A 27,424-nucleotide genomic window follows, 5' to 3' on the forward strand; every position below is an offset into this window, starting at 1 on the left:
AAAATTTTTTTTCCTGAGTAGAAAAACGAATTCATTAATATTTTACTCTTTCGTTTCTAGTATATACATTTAAACTTATAAATTGCCCCCTAAGAACTACCTTATTAGTTCTTAGTGTATCCCTGGATTTAGATATGTAATGTTTCATTTTCACATATTTTAAATATTTCCTCTTAATTATATTTTTTTGATCCATGAATTATTTAAAAATACGTGTCTAAGTTTTCAGAAGTATTGACTTCTGACTTTACTGCACTGTGGTTGGAGAATTCCATTTGTACAAAATTGACTAGTATTTCCTGAGACTTCCTTTATGGCCTTGTAAGTGGTCATGTGTTGTATATGTTCCATGTGTACTTGAAAAAATGTGTATTTTCTAATAATTCAGTGAGGAATTCTTTGTATGTCCATTAGCTAGTGATTATTAACATGATGTTCAAATCTTGTATATTCTTATTAAGTTTTTGTCTTTTAGACCTATCAATTTCTGCCTCTGGTTGTGAATTTGTCAATTACTTCTGTAATTCTGGTAATTTTTGCATTTATTTCAGATATCTACAGTTTGAAGAATATTATTTCTTTTTGATAAAATGTTCTTTTCATCATTAGATAATGATATTCTTTATTCCTAGGTGGGGTTTTGGGGGGTTTTTTTGCCTTAATTTCTATCTTGTTTAATATTAGCATCCTTAATCCACATTGATTTGGAAGTTATATATTCAATTTTTTTCTTTTGGTGATTATTTTATAATTTTAATATGCATATTTGATTTAACAAAGCCTGAAGTTAACTGATAATATCTCTATTCTCCTTCTGAACAAAGTGTTGTAGAATATTTTAGCTCTGATATCCACCTCATATCTTTCATGTTCTCTGTCTAGTATGTTATCAGAGTCTAGTACTTTATTTGTTGTTGATTTTTTTTTAGTACTTTGTTTAAATGAGACAACATTATTATTGCTTCTCGATTCAGTTTCTTTTATTATGTAATATACATTTGGTCACTTCTCTCAGTAAAGATAACTTCTTTCAGCCTTTGTTTGTCTGGAAAATGTATGTATTTTGACCCTATCTTGAATGACAACTTAGTTGAATTCAAGGCTGAAGGTTATTTTCCTTCAATACTTTGAAAATATTGTTCCGTTATTTTAGGGTTTATTTTGCTGCCTAGGAACATTATATTGTGCAGCAAAATTGTTCTCTCTTCGTGAGTCACCAGTCTTTTCTGTTTACTTAGTTAGCTTGTGACTCTGTTTCTTTCATCTGAGAACTTAAATATTCCTTTCACTTCTGAAAACTTCTCAGTTGTGAATCCTCATTCTTTCCTTTCTCTCTTAGACATTTATTGTAATGTCTCATTCTGCCCATCTTGTTTCCTAACTTCATGACTTCCATCACCTACCTCTCTGTGCCATGTGGTGGCACAGAAACCACTCTGTGTAGTTTCTTTTCATCCATCCTATAGTTCACTGATTCTTTTTTCAGGCATGTCTAATCTACTGTTTTACTTATTAATTAATTTTGTGACTATATATTTTCCTTTTAAAAATGCTATTTGATTCTTTCAAATTAATTTTTATTTCCAATACTGTCCTAACCTTTCCATGGTTACTATTCCTTCCTGTGTCACTTTAATAACTTCAAACTTATACATTTCATATTCCTTCTGAAATTTTCACTTATTTCTAGTTCTCAGGCACCTATTCACCCTTATGTTGTGCTTAGTGACCCTCCCACCTGGTGGTTTGTTTCCTGACATGGTTGGGACGGTATTGTGAGCTCATCTTCAGTAGGGGTTGTTTTTGCCTCTGGGAGTCCATGTGCCCTGGACTGTGGATACATTCTTGCAGCACTGCTTAGCATTTTTCTTCTGCAAACCAAGACTCAGTTGTTTTAGAGTCTTGAACTCAAGTTTTTAATTTTAACTTCTCTATCTGTGACTTCAAACCCATCTAGGTGGTATAAACTTAACGCCCGCACTTGCTCTTAACACAGGATCATGGTTTGGATGACTCATACAAAAGGTTTATTTATTTTCACAGAGCCCAAGCCAGACCTCAGGCTGCCTTGCTGTTTCTTTGTGGGCATAATTCTTCCAGTTCCCTATTCATGGATTAGATAGCTTTTAAAGGGGTCCAGTTTTGTTCAGTTCCTTCACCTTGCACAAGCCCAAGTTGGTGTCTTCTGTCCCACGTGGGTATTGACACTCCGGCCCCTAGTCTTTGTTCCAGGGCTGATACCCCTCTGTAGACACAGCATCAGCTCCAGGAACTCTGGCCCTGGCGTTCTTGCTTTGTTTCAGTACTTGAAGATTTCCTTTTCCTTTTTCTTTCAAGCTCAGCTATATGTTAAACCTTTCTTTTTTTTAACTTTTGCTTTAGTTTTTCCAGTATTTCTGTGTGTTTTTAAGTAGGAGTGGGGTCTGCATCCACTCAGCTTACCATAAACCTATTCATCTCTGTAATCCCCAGCTCAGAGGAATAACTGGTCCGTACCAGGTGCTAGATGACTGACTGACTGACTGACTGAGTGAATGAATGAATTTATTTTTCATGTCCAGAAGCAGATGGAAGCAACATTCTACCTCTCCAGGGGCACCGGAGCAAGCAGAGTTTATTTTTCTATGAAGACATAAGAGAGTTCCAAGCAAACAAAATGAAGAGAGAATAGGACTTCTTACATGCTTTTTCTTTAAGTCTTGGAACAATGGAGACGTTTAACTGCTTCATACTGCTTGATATCCGAAGGTGGACTGAAAGTGGGCGAACAGTGAGTTCCCATACCATTCTCTGGTGGCTCCACTCGGCATCCTCACCAGGAGGAAAGATTAAAGAATCACAGGGAGCAGGACACTAGGCCTGTTTATTTCCCTTTCTCTCCCCTGTTTTTAAGAAAAGCGTGCCTTTGATGAGATATAGCCGCAGGCTCTTGTTTCACATTTTACGTCAACCACCTTTGTTAGAAGCTGGTTATTGATGCCGTGCCCTGTTTTAATTCACACTTCTCTGCTAATCAATTACAGCGTTTATCCATTAATCAGGCATTCTGACAGGGTCAATAACTGCTTTTTGGGTTTCGTGAGGGGTTGCACGTTATCAAGCAAGGAATAACGCTCAGGAGCTCACTTAAAAGCAGTGTGACTTTCCCAGGCTGGTGGACTTCTGGAGCAATAAACATCTCATGCAGACTTCATATGGTGGTTTTTTAATGTCTTTGGTTGATGGGATTTTCTCACTGAACACTTCATTAGCAGGGCTCAACATTAGTGAAGTGTGGACAGGTGTGCCTCTGTTTAAGAAAAACAGAAACATCAAAAAGTAATTATTCCCATTCCTTACACATGACTGCATTTACCTGAAAGTGGCATTAAATCATGAGCTTCTTTCATTCATATTAAGTGTTTACAAACAATATCTTCTTGGTAGTGGGGTTTGAGAGCAAAGAAACTTAATGCCAAAATATTTGGAGCTGCTACTAGATGAAAACCAATCCAAAATTTAGAGCAAATATCTCCATAATTATAGTGTGAGTCAAGAGGAAAATATTTATAAACAAAAGCTGAGTTTATATACCAATTTCCTAAAGCCCATCTTTTACACAGGGTGTTTTAAACCTCTGTGTACACATACATGTGTACATACACATTCTCAGTACCCCTCAGCCTTTATAATTTGTTTCAACATATTCAGATGTTGTAAAGCATCATAGAAGTTAAAACTTTTCATTTTAGCAAGGGTGAGAAACAGAGGTGGCAATGTTTAATTGGAGAGTTACAGTTTGGGCAATTGAGTTTACCATACATAATGATGGTAACAGGTTTCGGTGATCTTTTTTATGACAGATGTACCAACATTTAATTGTTTTTCATCAAGGGTGGAGAGAAATGACACTTCTGTAGATTTTTCAATTCTCCTACGTGTCACTTAGCTGTCCCACCATTGTCTGAGTTCCTTTCTCTCATCCCTTTTGCTGCAGCGAGTTGTGTCATTCCCTCATGATCAGCACTTTTGTTGTCTTTGTTTTTTGCTGTACCTCAGAAGTCCATCTTTTCTTTCATCTCCTTCCCATTCATGCATGAGGGAACAGTTGTGCCCTGTTGTGGGGATGTTCCGCTGGGTTTCAAGCAGTAGGGTTTCTTTTTATTCTCTTCTAAGTAGTACAATGGGGCTGAATGTCTGTTGCAAAATGCACACACTAATATGCCAGGTTATTTGGTTTCCAAGAAGTCAATAAAAATACTACATTTAGGCTCAGTCCTTGGCTGGCTTTTTCCCTGTTTGCCTCCTTTCAAGTCTTTGGTTATAAATCTGTTTGTTTGTTTCTGATCGTAAAATATAATCTCCCATATTAAAGTGAAGCGTGGAGTCAACAAACACTCAGAAAAATGTTGCTGGCGGTGGACTATTTTCACACGAGCAGATTTGGCAGCCTGCACCCTCCCTTGGTAAGAGCCTCAAAACAGCCGCCAGAGCTAATTAATGGCAGCTATAACGCGGAGGAGATGAAAAAAGAGTGGATCCCAAGTTGGTCTTGGCAGAACTTTCCAGTGTAAGAAACTAGCACATCTCTGCATCTAGAGGTGTGCAGCTCTGGCTGTTTTCAGCCAGATCACCTTGCTTAATTCTTGTTTTGCGGGGGGGAGATGAGTGTGAGCGTAACTGTACCTAGTTATAAACACAGACCCAAAGGCCATGTCAGCAGTAAAAGGCTAAAGACATAAAAAGCTAGAGATGTCTTAAGACACTTTGTTCTCATATTCAGGAACAATCTTCAAAATCCTCCTTAATGAGGTCATAAAAGAAAAAAATAGAACAAGTGTTCCTTGTGTATCTCACTAGGGCCTGCCATCAGGGTCACTTGCCACCAGTATCCTGTTTAAAAAGGGATTGGAGTAGTTCAGTCAAGCATTGCATTAAGAGAGAGACTTTAATTCCTTCTCTTTTCTTTTGTGCCACAGATAATTTCAGTAAATTTGTGATACTTTCTGCTTAGCCATTGCTGAGGCTTAAAGTTCTTGACGCATCATGCTGAGTATTAGCATTTATCGGGCCTACTTGGCTATGGTGAAGAGAAGTGAATGCTGCAGACCGCTCTCTAATCTTTGATGAGCAGGGTCGGTCTTTAAGCATGACCGGTATCTGAGATCTTGGCTCAGGGAAGAGCCTGCTCTCAGGTTGGTGGCAGAAAGAAATCTTGATGTAACAGAAGGAAAGAACTAACAGTAAGTATGATGGTGATTTACCATGGTGAACTTTTTTAAAGGTACTGGATCTGCCTCTTACTCAGAAACTCACAGCTTGGGGAAGTTTCAGGCATGGCTCTCAAAGGAAACAAAAGCAAGAAAGGGACAAAGTGAGGGCCACCAGTATGTGCTTTCACTGAGGCTGCTGTGGGAGAGTTGAAGATTAGCCCTGGGCTGGTCAGGTCAGGTAGGAAACTGGATTCTCTTGTCATTTGCTTTCTTTTATTTACCAACTTTGTTGAGAGGCCATCAGGGATACGAGGGAACGTTTGAGTCCTGTGCTGTAGAAACCCAGTGGCTGTTGCCATCTAGAAACAGGTTAGGATGTATTTAAAGCACTTAGTTAAAAACTTAATCACATAGTTATTGTATTTTATAAGCTAATTTTGGAAAGGTATACAATTTACTTTATTGCAAATGCAAAGTGGCATTTAGGTGCCACTGCAAAGTTAGATTTGGGTTCTGATGGACTGGAATGGCTCCCAGGGGAACGTTGTTGTGATTGTGTAAATCCCCTTTCCTTTGTGGTTTACTCACTAGATAGTTGGGTCGGTTCTTAGGGCTGCTGCTTTCTGTCCTTAACAGGACAGAATTCAGCCACTGCACATGCGTGTGAAGGCAGTAGGTTAACAGTCCTGACTTAAGAAGATAGTTTTGGGTATGGGTAGATAGAATTGCTTCTTTTCCAGTTGAAGCACTTGGTTTTTTGTTCTTTGCTTTTTTATTTGATAGAGGAGTAGTTGGGTTTATTTTAATGAATTTATATGTGAGACATGTTTATGTAAACAAGTTAAGGCAAGATTTCAGAACTAATTTTAGAGTATGTTTCATGATAATTACTGCTTTCCTGCTAATGGTTTAATAGCCAATCATAAGAGTTTTAAAAATCATTTTGAAATGAATAAGACTTCTCGTTGATTCTTTTTTGGTACTGTTCCCAGATTAAGAACCCAAAGACATACCTGTTCATTCATCAAATATTATTTATTAAACGGCTACTGTATACCAGGCTCATAGTGTTGTATCACCATTATTATAATTGTCAATGTAATTGTTTTTTTATTTATATTTACAGTGATTAGTTTAAATATTGGAAACCCCTAAGTATACTAGTTTTTTTTTTTTAATTAATTAATTAATTTAACATCTTTATTGGAGTGTAATTGCTTTACAATGGTGTGTTAGTTTCTGCTCCCTTTTTTATTTATTTATTTATTTATTTATTTTTGGCTGTGTTGGGTCTTCGGTTCGTGCAAGGGCTTTCTCTAGTTGCGGCAAGCGGGGGCCACTCTTCATCGCGGTGCGGGGACCGCTCTTCATCGCGGCGCGCGGGCCTTTCACCATCACGGCCCCTCCCGTTGCGGGGCACAGGCTCCAGACGCGCAGGCTCAGTAGTTGTGGCTCACGGGCCCAGCTGCTCCGTGGCATGTGGGATCTTCCCAGACCAGGGCTCGAACCCGTGTCCCCCGCATTAGCAGGCAGACTCTCAACCACTGCGCCACCAGGGAAGCCCAAGTATACTAGTTTTGATAATCAGCTTTAACTCTTTGTGAGGGTGAAGCCTGTCTATGAATAGATCACTCAGGCCTGACCTGAGTAGTTCTTGGAATGCTAACTGAAGTTGCATGATTGATAGATTTTTCCAGATTTGAAACTAGAGAGAGCCAGGGAGGCAGAATGGTGTCATGGAAAGGACACAAGCTGTCACTTACTTTTCCTTGACTGAAAGGCAAGGGCTCAGGGCTTGGTGTGTGAATTAAGTTCTCTGAATGTGGTAAAGCAGCCAGCACCTGGCTTGTCCCATGTGGAATCCTCTGGGAATCCCACTCCCTTATTCCTAAGAAATAGGTATCCCCAGGGCCTCAGCATTTACATTCTCATTCCCGTCATGCACGCTCAGGGGCCGGGAAATTATCTGGTCGTTACCTCTCTGTGCCACCAAAAAGAGAGCAAGGATGTATATTTAGCACCTCATTCTTGTGGAAAATACCTCAAAGATTTTTTTAGATCCAGGGAATACCTGCCTCATTTGTTTATTTGAAGCATAATTGCAGATATTTTAAATATTTCCCTACAGTGGAAATCTTCCATTGTTACTTTTTCCACAAAATCAGCATGGTGATTGCTGAGAAGAAAGAGGCCACAGCCTTAATCTCCTCAACAAAATCAAGCCTGCCGCCACGTTTCTTCCTGGGCTGAAGGTTCTTTTTCAGATAAAGGTCTCAGCGGGGAGGCAGGGTGGAAGGTCTCTAATAAAATCGGAGGATTGTGGTCGTCTGGGCACCTTGTCTTCTGACACCAAGTGAAAAAAGGATGAACAGAAGCACATTTCAGCCTCTGCCAAACCACCCTCAGGTCAGGTCTAGGATCCAGAAAGTAGCAAGAGTAGGCCACCTAGCAAATGAACCATTTCCTTTGAAACAGGCAAGTAACAGATCTGGGCTTAAAAAATCCCTAGTTTTCTCTCCCACGGCCAACTATACAAAGTGCTAGCTCAAGAAAATTGTCCTTTTACCTTATAATAGATCTCACAGAAAATGCTACCTTTTGGTCTTTATTTACAGAGAATGTTAGAAGTAATCTTACAGATCCCATTATACCGCTTTTACTGTGTTTGGTGAGTATTCCTGAAAACCCATTCAGTATAATTTGGGTCTTTCTTAATACTTGATTTAAAACAGCAGTTTTTTGAAATGTCCAAGACAGTTGTTGCTTCTGCTTTGTAATGCTGAAAACTTTCTGCATAATTATGTTCTGGAAGTTCTACGGGGCCTTGCTGTTTCAGAGCTTGAGAAAGCATAATGTCAAGGACCATCCAATTGTCTTCTTCCTGTAGATTAGGATGAAGGTCTGCATTAAAAGTTCTCTCTCATCATAAGCTCAAAACAGGTAGTGCTGAAAAGAATGCTTCTGCCTGATGTCTCGTCTTTCCAGTGTGTGAGCCCTAAGTGGGGGAGGGTGTGCGTGTGTGCTGCGGTGTGCGTGCGTGCTGTGGTGCGCGTGCGTGCTGCGGTGTGCCTGCGTGGTGCAGTGTGCCTTATACACTGTCGGTGACTAGCAAATGTACTCAGCTGCTTTTGTGGAGATAGTGTATATGGGATCTTAGCCAAAAGGGCCTCTACTTATAAGTCAGTTCCTAAACCTGTCTTCTACGACCTTTTAGGTTGGACTCCTTTATCAGTCACCTGCTTGAGTATCAATTAGGCGTAAGGAAAGGACACGGGAAGTGGTGGTTGGTGGTGCTTGCCATCTATGTCTCTGAGGCATAGTTTCAGCTGGTAAGGTGTGTACTTTTGGACACCTAGGTCTTTTGGGGGCTGAATATCTTCAGAGTTTGATGGGCTTTGGAAATGTACATAAATGGGAATAGGGGAAAGAGGGGCCAGAAGGTACTTCATCACTCCTTCCCTCCTCCAGCGGGGACCAGAGACAGTACAGGTGGCCCATTGGTGAGGTACTGAAGAGCCATTGAAAGATTCTTTTTCTTTCTCTGTCAGTTAGCAAAGTGAGATTTTCTTGTGTGGATAAAGTTTAGGAAGAGAGAAAGAGGAGCACCACATCCTGGGCCACTTTCAGCCTGTACTTGAGTGTTTCAAGGGTGTGACTGTCCCGACTCCCCACCCGCAATCAGTGCTGCGTTACTGTTGTTAGTGCCGTTACGAGACCGACCACTGGCTGGAGGGTGACAGGTGCTTTAGGGCCCCATCTCTCCAAGGGCTTGTCACTGTAGCTGTGGATCTCAAGGTACACCTGCAGATGCTCAGGAAACCAGCCTCTCAGTTGGGCGGCTGAGGCCTTACGTTCCTGTGTTAACGGACATCATTCGACATCTGAGTTTGCCTTTTAAAATTTGACTAGCAGATGTGGTAGAAATGATCATCACCACAGCCTACAAGTGCAAGGACGGAGTGGCAGGCCCAGTGGCAGGCAGGAGGCACAGAAAATGGGCCTTAGTGGGGGCAGCCCCAGCACTGGCCAAGTCTGGGCAGAAAGCATTTGGCTGCCTCGCTGACCTCTTTGCTAGTGAGAACTGGGACTGCCACCTCAAGTACTTGCCCTTCGTCTTTCCTCAGGACACACCAAGCTAGGCCCAAGAGGAGGGGCAAGGTGGGTCCATCTGCAGGTGGAGACACAGTGAGACTCAGGCCCAGGGCCGCCTCTGAGCAGTGGTGTACAGGGGGGCTGGCCGGACAAGGGCCCCAGAGGCCCCGGAGAGAGCAGCAAAGCAGCCCAAGATGATTCTGTGGGACGCCTGGGGTGGACACCACAGTGGCGAGGATCATGGAAACCGTGGCTGGGAGGGAAGCAGCCCAGCCCCAGTCTGTGAGAGGAGCCCCCAGGAGCCCTAGACAGAGCTTCATTAGGAGGGCTTCAGGGAGGGGCATTGAGGGTTTTATACTCTGTACTTTGTCAATATAGGCAGGTTGCACTCTATAAAGAAACGTAAACATGGGCAGAAAAGTTATAAGGATTGGTATGGTCAAAATAGGGCTAGCAAACCTTGCTTCTAAGCTGAAGATGACTTTAATTTCTTTACTTAAATAAAAAGCCTAACAGCAGAATAAATGACTCTCTAGCTTGCTTTTAAAAATGAAAGAATGCCTCAAAGCATCAAACCACTGATGAGTCCACTGAAAGAACAGAAATATTGCAATTTGCAATGTGGTGGGTGATGGAGAAGGCCATGTACTGGTTTCAGAAGTGGGAGAAGGTACAGGTTGTGAGGTGGGGGAGGGTTAGCAGGAGAGTTCTAACGGACACATTTAATGTATAGAGTGTGGGAAAACATGGACAGTGGCCATACTGCATGATGGAGAGGGGGAAAGCTAGGAGTCTTCCGATAGTCAGAAGGCCTGTGCTGTCACTTCCGACTTCTTTGTTTTCTAGCTAAGAAGGAAACGGAATAACAAACTCCACAACAAAATGGTTTCACATTGCTTTAGCATTTCAGGAATCTGTACTCAATTCTTTAGTAAAACTGTCACTTACTTCTGCATTGGAGGCTAAGGGGTTGGCACATTTTCAAACACAGGAAGTATAGGTATACTTGCATGAATAGTATCAGAAGCTTTGGACTTTTGCAGTATATTCTGCAGGGGCTTTGTTTTTGTTGGTAGTATATATTCGGTTTTTTCTTTCTTTTTCCTCTTTTCTGGATGCATTATATTATGGAAAGACGCCTACATCTTTCAGACCAAATTGTTTTCAGGATTTTGTCATTGTATAGCAGCGTCTTAAAGAGGTCTTTTCTTTCTTCACTTTTCAGAGAGAAATCGGTTTCCTGTGTATTTTAATCTATGTCCACAGGAGGATTATGATAATGAATCACTGTTTTGTAATTTTGCTATTTTAAGTGAGTTTTAAATAAAACCTGTACCCCCTTTCTTGATCTCTGAGAACGTAGCCATTAAATAAGTGCTATAAATATCTTGAGAGCTTAAAAATAGAGCTAAAATATAAAAACACAGTGTGTAGTAAAAGAGGCATTCTTTTCCTGCACCCCACCTTCAGTTTCTACAGGACAACTTTATACTTCACTCAAAGATATTTAAAAATATGAATACATCGACTTCCTTCGCAATTTCCTGACTGTATCACTGTTTTCATTTTCATGGTTAACGCAGTATACTGGTTGGTAGGTAAGCAGTGTGATTCTACTTGCTCTTCTAAATTTTAAAATTCTTTACAAATAATTATTATCACTACTACATGATTAAGGAACAGATATTTATATAAAGCTAGTTTAAGATTTTTGGCTTTTACATTCTTTTTTTACTCATTTATATGTTTAATTAGCATACATTATGTACAAGGTATGGTGCCAGGGTCAGCAAAAAGAGTGCTTCCTACAATCACGACTCCCTAAAATCATGATTCTTAAAGTCAGTTCTCTGTCTCTGTTTCCCCCTCTCAAATATTACCTTCTGTTCTTCCTTCTCATTGTGACCAGTTATTTAGATTTATTTTTTAAGATCTTGGAGTCTCAGTGATATACTGTGCAGTAGGGTTGGTTAAAGAAGAGGAGATCTTGAAGAAATTTTAATCACTGGGGAGTTGGCGCTAACAGGCAAATCAACAGACTTATCCGTGTAGACAAGGAGGGCTGCTCAAGCTGAATTGAACGGACCCTGTTGTAATTTGAACCCTTGAAACCCTTTCCACTTTATTGTCAAAATTACTGCCTTCACTTCCTCCCTCTCCTCATTTGTCTATTTCCCTTGCGTTTTCTCTTGTGCACTCCCAGTGTACAACACAGTGGTGGTGAACTGCTTCCTGGAAGGCATGATTAGTCATCAGGAGCACGCGTTCCTTATAGCTGGAGATAAATGGGCGTTCAGCCTGTCAACCACAAGTTGGACTAATTTGGAAAATATGGTTCCTCTCCTCAAAAGAAACGGCTCATGCTCCTTTGGACACTTGTATAAAACAGCTGTGTGCACTTCCCTGTTCGTTCTGAACAACTGGAATCAGAGTGTCCGGCTTGATGCTAGAACTGGAATTTAACTCGCAATGGCGAGGAGGCTTTACCTAGAATGTCTGTCACCGTGAAAGGCAGGGAAGAGCAGTACCAGTTCCGGCCCCCTTTGAGTTTTGGGGGTGCTTCCCACTTTCCTTCCCCATGATCGTTCACTGAGTGGAGTGTAATCCCGAATCTCTCACCAGTTGTCTCATCATCTTAAAGGGAATAAGAAAATTATAATGGATGTTTTGAATGTGCCTGACCTTTATTTTGTTCATACCCAAACTGAATGAGGCAAAGAGGTTGAAATATTTTCTTGTTCCATCTGAGTAAGCATGAAAACCTGCAATCCTTAATCTTTTAAAAGAAAAAAATAACCTCCTCTGTTTGTGGGATTTCTGATTCATCTCTTCCACCCTGCTCTATATTTTTTTAGTCAAATACTCTCTGGACTTTTGTGAGCCAGTATCTTCCTTCTTCACCTCTTTCCCCTGTCCTCCCCCACCCCTACCCTGTGGTCGCACAAAGAGCAGGGAGCCCACAGAAGACTAAGTTTCTGGGTTTTGTATTTAAAAGGAGGGTGAAATGCTGGATATACTTAGGAACACAAAACTGATCTGTTAAAACTTTGCCAAAAAAGAAACTTATTGGTGTCAGGATAAGGGGAATAAGAGAAACCGAGATTTTTTTTAAAATGCCACAAATAGAGGAGAATATACAGTTGCTTTTCGTGATTTGCACCAAACTGACTTTTCTTTAGTTCAGCACAAACTAGTAGGTGTAGCAGCGACTTCAAACCTCCCAAGTTAACAAGTGATATAAAAAAATGAGAATCCCATGGGAAGGGAGCCAGGAGCCCTGGAAGCTTTCTGCTTGTTGATGTCTCTGAATAATAATCAGGACTAGTACACTGGCCTGTGATTCAAAGATGGGTACTCCTCTGTGACTTGGGCCCTGTGTCTGTGAAACTCTGGGTCTCCAGGGTAAATGAAGTTGTCTGTGGCTCTAGCCTTAGAGAAATATTCTAAACCAGGGTCCCAGGGCCAAATTCTGCCTGCCACCTATTTTTGTGCAGCTCTCGAACTAAGAATGGTTTTTCCAGATGAATGAATTGAGAATAGGCAACATTACCTTTGAACTCCAATTAAGCGAGATGCTATCCCCCCAAAAGGAGTGCTATTCTTCTTGTAAGTAGAACTGTATTACAAAAAAATTGTACGCAATTTAATTTTGAATTTTGTCATTACCAAGTATGTGGAAATTTGTGTTCCCTCTTGTTACACAAGTCCCTGTATAATATCCTTGAGTTTGTCTCTCAGCTCACAAGTCTGAAATAATTTACTATCTGGCCCTTTCAGATAAAGCTTGCTGAGTCCTGTTCTAAACTGTCACATAAAGAAGATTTTGAAGAGAAAAAAAGGCATCTTTACTGTCATTATTTGCCTAAATCTCTATTTCAATTTTCTTTTTTAAGCGTGAAGCCAGTATGGATGGAGTTTATATTCTTTGGCTTGTGCAGTGCCCTGAAAAAACTGGTATCAGATGTGAAATGTGGCATAATAGTGTCAGCTGCTGCCTGTTTGAAAATTTAAGGTTACAGAATAAAATAAACCTGTGTTGCCCGATGTAAAACAGATGGCAATAATAGTACTTATTTTGTAGGATTTTGGGAAGGATTAAGTGAGATAATGCAAGTAAAGGACTCAATAGATGTTAAAAAGAAAAAAAAAGAACAAAGACTACCATTGAGAACTTAAGTTTGTTTGCCTTAGTGTGTATGAGTCCTGGTGCCTTTCATTTTAACATTTTGTATCTGTGTACAGACATACTGTCCCTTGTATACTGGAAGTCCCTAAATAATGCTCTCGTAAGCTTCAGGTAATGCAAAATATAATCTGGTTGTATCTCCTTTCAACATGATTCTGATTTTAAAGGAACACCCTATCTACTTGAGAAGAATTATTACTTAAGTCCTATATATTTCAAAGATGATTTTAAAAGCATAAATAAATGTTACGGAAGAGTAAAAAAGGGAGTTTTCTTAAATATAAATTTATTTTTAAAATTTATTTATTTTTGGCTGCGTTGGGCCTTCGTTGCGGCGCGCGGGCTTTCTCTAGTTGCGGCGAGTGGGGCCTACTCTTCGTTGCAGCGCGCGGGCTTCTCATTGCGGTGGCCTCTCTTGTTGCAGAGCACTGGCTCTAGGCTAGCGGGCTTCAGTAGTTGTGGTTCGCAGACTCAGTAGTTGTGGCTCATGGGCCCTAGAGAGCAGGCTCAGTAGTTGTGGCGCATGGGCTTAGTTGCTCCGCGGCATGTGGGATCTTCCCGGACCAGGGATCGAACCCGTGTCCCCTGAATTGGCAGGTGGATTCTTAACCACTGCGCCACCAGGGAAGTCTGGGAGTTTTTTTTAGGTCAGAAAATTTTAGGATATTGAGTGTCACTGTTTTGGTCACCATCTGTGACAGAGTACAGGATTGGAAAAAGGACATTGTCTTGGTATTTCAAATAGCTGGTGTTTATACCTGGAAATCCCCCACATGCACTAGGGCAACAGATAAGAATTAGAGGTAGGCATGGCATTTGCAAAGAAAGAAAATCACTGGTGATACTTGAGGAGATGGTCTCAATCTTCCTCATTATACTGCGTCCACAATGCACTTTTTGCCTCTGGAGTTTATCCTCCTCCTTCCAAGGCCCCATCTGTTGTCACCACCTCTGAGAAGCCTTCTCAGAATCGCCCCTCCCACTGTTTTCCAACTAGAGTTAGAATTTGCCCTCTTGCCTTAGAGATCCCAGTCTCCCCAGCTAGACCTCGACTTCCCCCAAGGCTGATTCTCTCCTCCCTATTTGGATATCCCTGCCTGGCTTACATGTCCAATATCTATTTGTTGAATCAGTGAATTACTGAATAAAAATTTGTATAACGTTAAAATAAAATGAATGGCAAAACCCTTTTGATTCTTCTCTCTTTTCAGACGTAGATTAATGTACATAGATAATCATGAAACACTCTTGTAGAGCTGATGACAAATTCACAGATAAGTCAAAATGTGTAGATCGCTTATCCAGCTATTAAGTTGTGAAGACTTGGGGGGCATCAGAGAGGAGACATAAATCTGGCTTCTTTATTTTCTGTGGTGCCGACCCTTAGCATGGAAGCGGGCTCCCCAGTCCCCTTGGTAGGCGTGTTTCCCGGGTGTGACAGAGTGCCTCCCACCATCTGTCTGTGTGGGTGTGTGAATCCTAGGCGACCCTCTGTTCCAGACCCACCTGACTAGCTCACAGAGGTCAGGGAAGAGGAAGAAGGGTGTCCTATCCTTAATAGTAGGAGCTATTATTGATTGGACTTCCTGTGTGCAAGGCACTTTATCAGGTGTGTCACGTGCATCATTTCATTAGACTTCTCACAACAATCCTATTATTACATCCAACTCAGAATCTGAATCTGAGACTGAGAGGTTAAGTGATACGCTTAAGGTGTCACCAGATCCAGGTCTGCTCTGAGTTAAAGAAAAACTGAACTCTCAGAGTTAGGAATTGTGTCCTGGTCACCACATCCCCTTGTTCCTCCCATAACTTGGAGTGGAGTCGTCACACATACATGGACGTGGCTAGGCTGCAAGCTGAAGGAGATGAGTGAGCAAACTGCAAAACAAGTAAGACTTCCAACTTTTAGAAGAGGCTAGTTCCTGTGTACCTCAATTCCTTCTAACCTTTTTTTTAGGTGGCTTATGTGGAATCACATGCAAGTTAAAGCCATGAGTACCACGTGCTGGAAGTTCCAGGCAATGAGAAATGAGCTTCATGGTAATTGAGAATGAAGTTAAGGAAGAAAATTTTCTTGTTAATCAAGGGCTTAATTGCCTCTGGGACATTTTAAATAAATGCCATGCCATACTTAAGCAGCAATGTTCTGTAAGTGAGATGCAAAAATTTCTTTAATTAAACCATCGCGGGTATTCCCTGATTGAAATATCTGCCTTTATCTTCATAGTTAATCCTTCCTGATTCATGTAACAACTCAATCAGGGATTGAGTAAATTAAGGGCTCCTTGAAAGAACAAATCAATTGTATAAAATCGAAATTATTTTTGGAGCAGTCTTCCTTGTACATACTTGTATTGATCACAGCCTATTTTTGGTGCATTTTCTATTTAGTGGGCTTGTCGAGTGAGCTGTTTTTCAGCCTGCAAGGGACAGATTATGCCTGCGGTGTGGTGTAGGGCAGACGGTTGTCGGAAGAATTTGTCTGAGAAAAGGAACGAGTGTAAGGGTTTCTTGGCCATTGAGAAGCCCAGTGATGATGACTTGGATGGTCCCTACAATTAACCAGGAAGGAAGATGGTAAGCAAGGTGGTCCACACCCAGGAGCGTGGCCCCACTCCAGGCCTTGCCGGATGCTAGTCAACTTGTACTAGTGTCCGCAAGCCAAAGGGCCGAGTTCTTTTTTATTTTTTATTGAAGTATAGTTGACTTAACAATGTAGTGTTAGTTTCTGTTGTACTGCAAAGTGATTCAGTTGTGTGTGTGTGTGTGTGCGTGTGTGTGTGTATTCTTTTTCAGATTCTTTTCCATTTTAGTTTATTATAAGATACTGAATATAGTTCCATGTGCTATACAATAAATCCTTGTTGTTTATTTTATGTATAGTGGTGTGTATCTATTAACCCCATACTCCTAATTTATCCCTCCCCTCCCGCCTTCCCCTTTGGTAATCATAAATTTGTTTTCTATGTCTGTGAGTCTGTTTCTGTTTTGTCAGTAAGTTCATTTGTATCATTTTTTTTTAGATTCCACATATAAGTGATACCATACGATATTTGTCTCTGACTTACTTTACTTAGCATGGTAATCTCTAGGTCCATCGATGTTGCTGCAAATGGCATTATGTCGTTCTTTTTTATGGCTAATATTCCATTGTATATATGTACCACATCTTCTTTATCCATTCATCTGTTGATGGACATTTAGGTTGCTTCCATGTCTTGGCTATTGTAAATAGCGCGGCAATGAACATTGGGGTGCATGTATCTTTTTGAATTAGAGTTTTCTCCAGATATATACCCAGGAGTGAGATTGCTGGATCATATGGTAACTCTATTTTTAGTTTTTTAAGGAATCTCCATGCTGTTTTCCATAGTGGTTGCACCAATTTACATTCCCACCAACAGTGTAGGAGGGTTCCCTTTCTCCATATCCTCTCCAGCATTTATTATCTGTAGACTTTTTGATGATGGCCATTCTGACCTGTGTGAGGTGATACCTCGTTGTAGTTTTGATTTGCATTTCTCTAATAATTAGGGATGTTGAGCATCTTTTCATGTGCCTGTTGGCCATCTGTATTTCTTCTTTGGAGAAATGTCTATTTAGGTCTTCTGCCCATTTTTCAACTGGGTTGCTTGGTTTTTTTGATACTGAGCTGTATGAGCTGTTGTACATTTTGGAAATTAAGCAAAGGGCCAAGTTCTTATTCCCAACTAAACAGACCCAGAGATTCGGACCCATAGACCCAGATTCAGAAACAGACTAAGGAGATTTGCTGGCTCTCTCGTTGTACACAGAAAAAACAAAAAAATGAAAACTTAAGGTATCCAAAAGTTTTGACTTACAAGATTGTTCACTTTGAGTGGCAGGAGCGCCTGACATGGAGCTCAGTAAGTTTTTTTTAAATGCAGGAATTGTTTGTTTTGGTAAGCTAACACTGTGATTTCATTTAATTCTTAAAAAGAGAAAAATTACCATTTGAAGTTACCAAAATTTTAAAACATACAATCACTTCTATTTTCAAAATTGTATTTAGATTGAGTAGTCAGCAAATAATTTAAATAAGTCATCAAATAATGGTATTCTGTAGAATGGGTTCATACTGAAATTTTTATCTTCTATTTTCAGGGTTCTTGATGTAAAACAACTGAGCCCTTTAAAAGCAGTTTCATTTTCAAATAAACACACATAACAGACACACCTTGTGAACTAAGTACTTGAAAGGAGGAAATGAGGGGAGGAAAGAAAAATATTTGAAGTCATATTTTCATAAAGGCCCTGTGGTGTTTGACGTGTGTTGGCCAATTCAGGCCAGGCTCAAAATGACAGTTCAGGTTTTGCCTACTGTCTTGGGACTCCACTTAGCGCCAAAGTGTCCCCTGAAAAGCCTCTCTTCCTCAGAATCCTTGCTTTGGGCACATATCAGAAAGCCTGTGTGGTGCCCGCCAGCTGCAGAAGGGCCCCCGTGATGGGTTAGAGGCGAAATCACACTCAACTCTTTGGCAGCGTCTGGAAACCTAGCATTGTGATGTCACTGTGAGAATAGAAATCCCTTTAGAATTCTGCATGATGATTCAGAGCAATTAATTCTGTTCTAATTTTCATGCCCCGGGAAGAACTCTATTTATATAAACTTGGTCAGGGACAAGCATATCTGCACATAGTCTGTGAAGAAAGGAAAATGAGCCATGTACTCCCGAGCAAAACTAGCTGCCTTGCTCCCCAGCCTATTTCCAAATGATTCAAATTTATGTAAAGAAACGCTGGTGAGCCCAGGAAAACAAACTGGTATCTTAGCATTCTCTCGCATCAACGTTTTTTGGATTCTTTATGTCATATAAACATATTCATGAAATCACTTTCTCTGACTCTAGTACATCTGCCTTTGGGAGCTCAGTGGTAAATACACAACTGGCATGGATCCTGAGAAGTTCAAGGTTCTCACGACAAGCTGGCTCTGGCTCTTTGCGGACCGAGGACGCCTGGGAGCATGTTCCCTTAAGCCCCTACTCACTCCTTCATTGAGTTCAAAGGGTCTCAAGTCATCTCAAGAAAATCGCCATCTGAGCATCATGTTGCAGGGCTGGCGTTTGCAATTTTTGTGGCTACCTGGGTTCTGTTTGATCCTTTCCCCTCTGCATCTGTCTTGTACATTCCATGTTCTGGGCTTGCCTTAGTCATATGCTTCGGGAGAAGGTATCATGAACGAGTTGACGCCCATATTATAACTTAACGAGCTGAAAAGTCCTCAGGTATAGATTCTACATCTCTCAAACTGAGATTTTTGATTCAGAGACAGGTCGCATGTAGACAACTTCCCGGAGGCTCTGGCTGCTTGAGACACAGATTGTAATCAGAGTAATTAGCACTGAATTTTCAAGTCCTGTTCTCCAGCTTGACCTGGCAGCATTTAGCCAGCATGCACACAGCTGGATCAATGGCAGGAATTGAAGGGGCCGGTTGTAGGGCTGCTCCTGGCAGCTTGTGGTGGGCACCATCCACGGGGAATTCCAGGGGAGCATCCGGGACAGGGGAGCAGTGAGGAGACCTGGGGCGCGGGAGGAAAGAAATAGGATATTGATAAGCGCCTGTCTGGGAATTGTTACAGGAGACAGATCGCAGTACAGACTTTTGCCTGCAATTCATTATCATTGATCTGTTTTTCTCCTTCTTACTTAGTGCAGTTTTGGGTGTTCCTAAAATGTCCCTTGTTAAAAGTTTACACTTCCTTTCCCTAAGAATAAGTACCTGCCTATCTAAATCCAAAGGCTAGTGAAATAAAAACTGTAGGACATGAACAGATACTTTGGTGGATCCAAAATGGAGGGTTTTTTTTCAGCTTGGTGCCTGGCCTTCAGGTAGGGCAGCACAGTCGTGGCAAAGAAGCACCGGTACCTGATTATGAAGTAAATTATCTGGGCACTTTGGTGGTGGTGGTGGAGAGACAGGGAATCAAGTTCAAGTAATCCCAGGGCACTTCTGTCACCCACTCGCTCTTCTTAGTCCCACGGAGTGTGATGCCTCACAAGGGCAGCTTGAGGGTAAGGGTGATGAGAATACTGCAGTGGGGGATGTCAGACCCCACTCCCCACCCATTGAGGGTAATGATTTTGAACAGATGCTTGATGACTGGACGCTGAATAATAATAAATAGGTTTAAGTTTATAGGAAGTACTTATGACACAAAACCACCGCTTGAGCATACATAGTATCCCTAACACTATGATCAATATAATGGAAGAAGCATGGTCAGCAGATTTTTTTTTTAAATGACAGATTTTTTTATAGTTTGGTTCTGTTAAAGAATGAAACACGATTGGTTCCATTCTGCCGTTTTGCATCAGTAGTTCGTATAAGGTTAAACTTTGAGGGAGTACTTTTGCATTTTTCAGCTGTAGGCTTTTGCACTCACTTAAATTACTAGAATATTTGTGTGGAAAATGAGGTCAATTCTGTGTTTAAATGAACTGTTGTTGGCTATCTCACCTGACAGTCATTTTGTGATTTGAATGTTAAATCTTATGACCCTCACATGCTCACACATAATACTTTTCAGGCCACAATTAACATTTGCCACTAAGCTGTATTTTAGAAAGTATTTATAGAGGCTTCTGCGAAGTGCTGTATTCTAGTGATATGGAGTATTTTCACTAGTCATCTGCTTCCAGAATGCACCTTATCCTGGCAGTAAACTGGTGTCTTTCATAAAAAGTTCCTTAACATCCAATAGCTCACTCTGGCACATGCTTAGCATTTTTCCCTGAAATCCTTTACGTAAATCAACAGGAAGCCTTCTTTCCCGTTTTTATTATAAAAGGGGAATTAATGATAAAACTTAAACACACATTGTTATTTTAACATCTAGTCTTACATCTGTTGAGGAGTTGTGTTTTTACTTAAAAATATTTTAGCCAAGAATCAAAACCAGAGAATTATGCATTTTCCCAGCCTCCTGTCAATGATGGCTCTTTGTTAAAAGCACACAACAGAAAATACTGTGCTAAACTCTTGTTGGCTTAAAAAGCCATATATGAAGCCTTAAAAGCCAAAGCATTTAATTCTTAAAAATGATTTGAGTAAATCACTTTAAAAAAACTGTGCCAAACTTTTAAAAAGTACTTTTCACATCTTGCCTTTATAAGTAACTGTGGCATTAAACATATCATAAATTTACTTTATTTTCTTAATAAGTTTGGATTTTCACACAGCCTCTATTTTTTATAATATAGGTCATACAAGGCTGTTTCATTTCAGGTTGAAGAGACCCAGCCAACATTATGACACTCCTTTTTCTTAAGTGCAAAAGTTGGATTGGGAGAGGGACTGTTGAATTTGGAAAACATCAATTGTTTTCTTTTTCTCCTTCCTTTTTTTCTACATTTATTTCACTTTGTAGTTGCGAGTCATGGGTTTTTTCACTTCAGGCTTTTGCTCTCCCTGGTCTTTTGCTTTACAATTCGCACTAGGAGAGGCTAGCGGGCTTTTTTTTGCTGTTTGAGGTCTTTTGGGGTTTTTTTCTTTTTTGCATATTCTTTCCTTTCCTCCAGATATTATTACTGACCAAATTTAAAACACTACAGTGTTTAGGATCCCTGCAGGGCCATTTTAAGTATTTGGACCCATAAAGGGCCCCAAGCAATAACTACCTGAATTGCTTTTAATTACACAATATAGCTGCATCATTTTACTTCAGATTCTTTTTGATTGATGCTGCAAGGCAATTGTAACCGCGGATGATGGGATTAAGTGCCTCTTGAAGTGACTTTAGCTTCTTGTGGGAACAAAGGGAAAGAGGAGAACACTTAGTCCCTTTTTTGCCGGAGCTGCCCTTTTCTTAGCTTGCATATAAAGAAATACAATTAACAAACATTATCCCCAGAGGTAAATTGAAATGTACATGCAGACCAGAACCGCTCTTGACTGCAATTAGACATATATGATCCGAGGTATTCTGACCATTCATTAGTGCTAATTGTTTGAGAAACAAGCCCAGAACAAATGATTAAAATGTAGGCACCATAACTGGGATTATTAGCATGTGTGATAAAATGTGCGCTCTGCAGCTGTACCAATAAAACGCTTTGGAAAGTGGCTCTGATTAGACAAATGCTTGGTTTGGCTCTGTGGTGAGCTCTTGGTGTTTGCTCAAGACCTGGTGATGTTTATAACAAACAACTTATATCTTTCTTTCTTAATTAGTGGGAATTACTATGTAAATGTTGGTATTTTGTAATTTAATATCCTATGGTTTTTCCTGCCTTTGGGCTGTTATTGCAGTCTACTGATCTTGCTGGGAATGAGATAAACTGAGTTCTTAGGTTTTGCTCCTTTGCTCTGTTTTCTTTAAAATGCTGGATGCCATGGAGAACTACTACAGAGTTTGCTCTATTATTTGGTTTTTGAACCAAAATAGAGCCTCTTGTATTCAGCACTTGTACTGTAGTCACAGAGACCTGGCAAGGGTAACTTAGTCAAACATAAACTAACTGGGAGCTGGTTGGCCAATACGGACAGTCAGCATGCTGCTAAGCCCTCCAGCCTAACCTTAGCTAAGTGAGCAGAACCAGGAGGAAGACAGAAGTGACTGTCAGGGTGAGGACCAATTTAGAGTGATGGATGGCAGTTGAATTCCCCCTGGAAGTGCATCTAGGAGTTTGGGGTTAGCAAAGAAATGTGAGCTCAGCTAAATGTGGAGTCAGTGAGAGATTTGGGAGGCACAAATGGGAATGGAAAGAAAGGACATGTGAGACGGAAGCACAGAACCAGGGTGCCAGGCAGGCAGAAGCTGAAATCCAACGTCAGTCTATCTACGCATGGATGTTTCAGGCCTCCTAACTTGTAGCTCAGAGCTCCTCTGTCCCCTGTTTGCATTTCTGAAACCAGAGTCAGAGGAAGGACCATTTGGAGATTGTCCATATGGTACCATGATAACCTACAACAACTTTTCAATCTCAAGTGGTCTGTCCTTGTCACCCAACAGACTTCCGAGCCACCTATTTCTTAGCATATCAGTTGCACATACCAAAGGAAGACAAATACCGGTGTTACTCCAGATAGAAATAAGATTAAATTAGCTTTTAAAATTAGTTAATGCATTACAAAGACACATGCAAAAAATTGTCTGGTTATCTTGTTCTCTGGATAACCTATTCCATCTCTCTTTCCATTATCATAGAAAACCCTGAATCAAGTCAAAAATAAACCATAACATAGATTGTCATGGACATACAGCTTGTGGAAAGGATTCACCTCTTAATTTTTCATTTTATTCCCTGTGTATTTACAATAAAAGTGTTACTCTCTGAGTCTGACCCGTTCATTCCACAGAAAACTAAGTAACAATACATATTCAGTAAGAGTGGGTTTTTTAAGAACTAAATATAAAGGAAAAAGAGGCTGTTTTGCACTTTGGCTGGTGCATTGCTAAGTGTGGCATTGAATAAGAAAAAAATCTTAAGCTCCCCTAAAATTAGAAGTTCTAGGAAGTCTTGCCTTAAATATTTAAAGGAGTTAGTGCCTGTAGCACATTAAACATACTTTTAAAAAAAAACTATGTTAGAGAAAGCCTTCATGATCACATCCATATGTTTAGTTTTAATTTTCATCACACTTAGCTCTGAATAATTAAGAAGGAAAAAAACAATCTTAATCTTATTGTGGGTCCCACACAGTCAAAGCCACATACACGTGATTCGTGATCACAGCTTGTATTCACAGCTTTCGTGTGTGTGGTATGGGTCTGGCAATTAGACTCAGACTGTGTTTTTTCTAAAAATTATTCAGCGCTAGAGAGAGATCAGTATTAAAATTTCCCCAAATCGACATATCAGGGTAATCAAAGGACTATAGCTAACAAAATATCAAAATTCTAAGCTGTGTAACATTTTGGCCTCATTTCATTGCGATTGACACTTGAAAGGAATTTTTGAGAGAATCTAGGGAGAAAACGAAGATTCCGTTAACCTAGATGATTTTCATGACAGCTACCAAAAAAATAAAATAAATAAGATGCGGAGAGAACTGTTTTCTCAAAATTGCAGATCCATTTTTCTGGAGGAAAAAAAAATTCTCCCATGATTACTTTCATATCAAAGAACCCGGTCATGGGGGAGATGCATAATTTGACACATTTAGCAGCCTTTGAGCTTTTGAAGGACTCTGTAAAAGAATCCATGGTTACATCTGTCAGGTTGACAGTCTTCTTTCGTGACCTTTAAAAAAAAGTTAAGGAGAAATTGATCTTTCTAGTTCACATTTGCTCACTTACCTCTAAAGTTCTGCCCAAGCCAGGAATTGGTCATCTCAGCTTTAAATTTATTATTTTTTGAGCTAAGATAACCCAGTACTAATGGAATCTCTAAATGGAGAACTTTTGTGAATGGTCTTTTTTTGTGTGAAATTTTCTGGTGGGCCTGTGGTGATAATATTTCCTATACTCTCCATTGGCTGTTTTACTACATTAACTACTAAATATTGTCTTTTCTGCAACTTGTTTTAGAATCAGATCTTCTTAGGCAGGAATGCCAGCAGTGAACAATCCAAACACAAGACTCTGCTCTGGGTGCTCAGTTATGGCCAGGAGTGGAACAAGTAAGCTGTTGGTTCCATGCACTCAGAATTTCACCATCCAAAACCCCAAATCGTCTCTACAGAGGCTAAGAGAAGTCGACTGGCATGTCCTTTAGGTTTTAATTACAATTTACCGTAAGCGCCCACGTTCTGTACTTCACAGGTGCTTCCTCTCATCGTTCCCAACACTGGGAAATGCATCTATCAAATTGCTATGGGGACTTCCCTGGTGGCGCAGTGGTTAAGACGCCGCTTGCCAGTGTAGGGGACACGGGTTTGATCCCTGGTCTGGGAAGATCCCACATGCCGCGGAGCAGCTAAGCCCGTGCACCACAACTACTGAGCCTGCGCTCTAGAGCCCACGAGCCACAACTACTGAGCCCACACGCCTAGAGCCCGTGCTCTGCAACAAGAGAGGCCACCGCAATGAGAAGCCAGCACACCGCAATGAGAAGCTAGCACACCGCAATGAGAAGCCAGCACACCGCAACGAGGGGTGGCCCCTGCTCGCACAACTAGAGAAAGCCTGCACCCAGCAGCGAAGACCCAACACAGCCAAAAATAAAATAAATAAATATAAAATAAAGAATCCGCCTGCCAACGCAGGGGACATGGGTTCGAGCCCTGGTCCGGGAAAATCCCATATGCCGTGGAGCAACTAAGCCCGTGCGCCACAAATCCTGAGCATGCACTGTAGAGCCCGCGAGTCACAACTACTGAGCTCGTGTGCCACAACTACGGAAGCCAGCACGCCTAGAGCCCGTGCTCCGCAACAAGAAAAGCCACCGCAATGAGAAGCCCGCGCACTGCAATGAAGAGCAGCCCCCGCTTGCCGCAACTGAAGAAAGACCGCACCCAGCAATGAAGACCCAACGCAGCCAAAAATTAATTAACTTTAAAAAAATCACTATGGGTAGAGGGTCCTGAGCATCATTCCTGCAGTTCTCAGCGACATTAACTCAGTTAACTATTGATAAACAACATCCTTAGCCTTCTTTGTGTTTCCAGGAGGCCCAGGTTGAAGCAGCCCAGAAACAGAAGAGATGCTAATCACATTGTTCTTAAACGTGTTCAGTGAAGGAGTGCAGGTTTCCCTCTTGACCTCAGTGTCACTCCGGGGGTGGGGGGGGGATAAAATCCCTCCAGTTTTCCATTCAGATAAAACCTCTCCTCCTCCTCTTCTCACCAAAAGTAGAGCAAGAAAGTGGGATTATGGTGAATGCCACTAGCAGGCACATGCTCTATTGTCATCCCCTCTTCAACCGGAATCAAGGAGCTTTGCAGCAAAACAAAGCTCCTCTCCTCTCGTCCCATCCCCCACTCTCCCTCTTGGCCCTCACCTCCGCCTTCCTTCCCTCCCTCCCACTTTCTTATTCGCCTGCTTTCCTTCAGGACCCATCCTTTCTCCTCCCTCCCTTTCTTTTCCTCATTCTCTTCCTCTCCCTCACCTCCTCTCAAATACCCTCACCCCTGCCCTTGTCTTCCTCCTTATCGTCTGCTGGGCTGACTCGGCCTTAGCTTGTATCAAACTCCTCTTCATTTGCCTTTCGGAAAAATGGCAGCGTTGCCCTTAGAAGTGCTACCGCGCAGCCAAGTGCCACGGGGCAGAGTGGTGCTGTGGCCACATTTATTTATAAGGACTAATCCATTCGAGATATAAACGTGGATCTCTGTTTTCGTGGAAAACTTGCTCTCTTCTTCGGGACCCATTAATGATCACCCAGTTGTACAGGGTTTTCCCTGTTCTTGGGACTTAACGCACCCATGCACCTATTTGGAGAACTACAGTTCTGTGGCCAAAGAAGTGGATTCAGTGACCAGCCAGGGTCTGCTGGACACATGGCTTCTTGTCCGTGTTTGCTCAACCCTTGGCCTAAGGGCCAGCTCGTGGTGGACTTGGTATTTATTGAATGCATGATCTGTACTGAATTTGATCAGTACATTTGTGTTTATGAAACAATAGCATGGATATAACAAGGGAAAGAGATTTGTTAACTTTAAATTTTTTTTCACTGTGGTAAAATATACATAACATACAATTTACTATTTTAACTATTTAAAGCTTATTGTTCAATGGCATTAAGTACATTCTCACTGTTGAGCAATCATCACCACCGTCCATTTCCAGAACTTTTTCATCTTCCCGAACTGAAACTCTGTACCCACTAAACGGTAATTCTCCTCCCCCTTCCCCCTCACCATTCTATAATACTTCCTGTCTCTGCGAATTGACTGCTCTAGGTACCTCACAGGAGTGGAATCGTACAGTATTAGTCCTTGTGTGGCTGGCTTATTTCACTTAGGATAATGAGTAATTTTTGATATGGATGTTTGTTTGCTTTCTCATTCTGTATGAAAAAAAGAGTTCCATTACTGGGTCACTTGTTTTTGCCCTTTGGTATTCAGATGGTCTGAGGAGGAAGAGATCTGTACTGAAACAGCATTACACAAATTTTACCGAAGTGAACAAAAATAAGGGTTCTGCTTTTTTCTCTATTTCTGATAAATCTGTCCCTTATTTGACACTCACCTCTTTTCCTGGGGTTTCCATGGCAAGTATAGGCCAGGAGGGAAGTCCCTCAGCATCCATCCTTCTCCATGGCACCCCACAATGGCCGAAAGGCCGGCCCACAGCCCGTGGGTCTTCCCCATCCTGTGCCCTGACTCCTTCCTTTGAAGTGAATCCACAGCGGACCACAAACTGCTATCCTGTGTGTGTCTGCTTTGGACACAAAAGAGTATCTCTTCCTTTCAGTACAAAATGGAGCACTTGATTAAGGTGTGATATAATTGCTTTGTGAGAGAGTTTGCCCTGAAAATGTTCTTGGCTTTTCTGAAGCGGACTGCATGCTTGTTTGTGTTTGTACCACATGCTAATCTCACGAATGGCCCTGTTCTGCCAGTGGGAGGACAAATAGCTGTTCTTTTGCTCTTGTGCCCATGGAAAGCTCCCCACTTCTCCTTGCCCTGTTGCCATAGTAACTGAGACATGGTTCTTCAAAATAGGGAAGGAATCTCTCTGGGCAGTTGGGAACTTAGCAAACTGAGAACATACGTAGGCCTCAATTATTACAGATGCTGGTGTAAATACCTAGTTATCAATAGTCGTAAGCGTGGCTGGAATTTGTAGGTGAATTTTACTGTCACTTGGGGGGTGTATAGGAAAGGACAGATGAATGGGCTCTTTATTCTAGTCCCACAGATTCTTCTGTGAGCATCAGAATTGTCATACAAGGTCAGACCATGGGCCTTACGACAGAGAGCTCGGTTTTCCTGGTACGTACGTTCCCAGCATAGGGAGTAGGCAGTGACAGTACAGTCATGCTCCTCCAGCTCCCTCGAAGGATCGAAGGTGCAGCCCCAACTAGAGGAGTCCTTTAAGAAT

The 27,424-nt window shown here is 41.3% G+C and overlaps 1 protein-coding gene across 3 annotated transcripts in view; it reads left to right on the forward strand.

Annotated features, from left to right (window-relative positions):
- Positions 1-27,424, forward strand: part of CLYBL (citramalyl-CoA lyase) — a 239,066-nt gene that overhangs the window by 96,225 nt on the left and 115,417 nt on the right. The gene's annotated exons all lie outside the window — the stretch shown is intronic.

Source organism: Balaenoptera musculus, chromosome 18, assembly GCF_009873245.2.
Source record: "Balaenoptera musculus isolate JJ_BM4_2016_0621 chromosome 18, mBalMus1.pri.v3, whole genome shotgun sequence".
In the NCBI taxonomy this organism is placed as follows: Eukaryota; Metazoa; Chordata; class Mammalia; order Artiodactyla; family Balaenopteridae; genus Balaenoptera; species Balaenoptera musculus.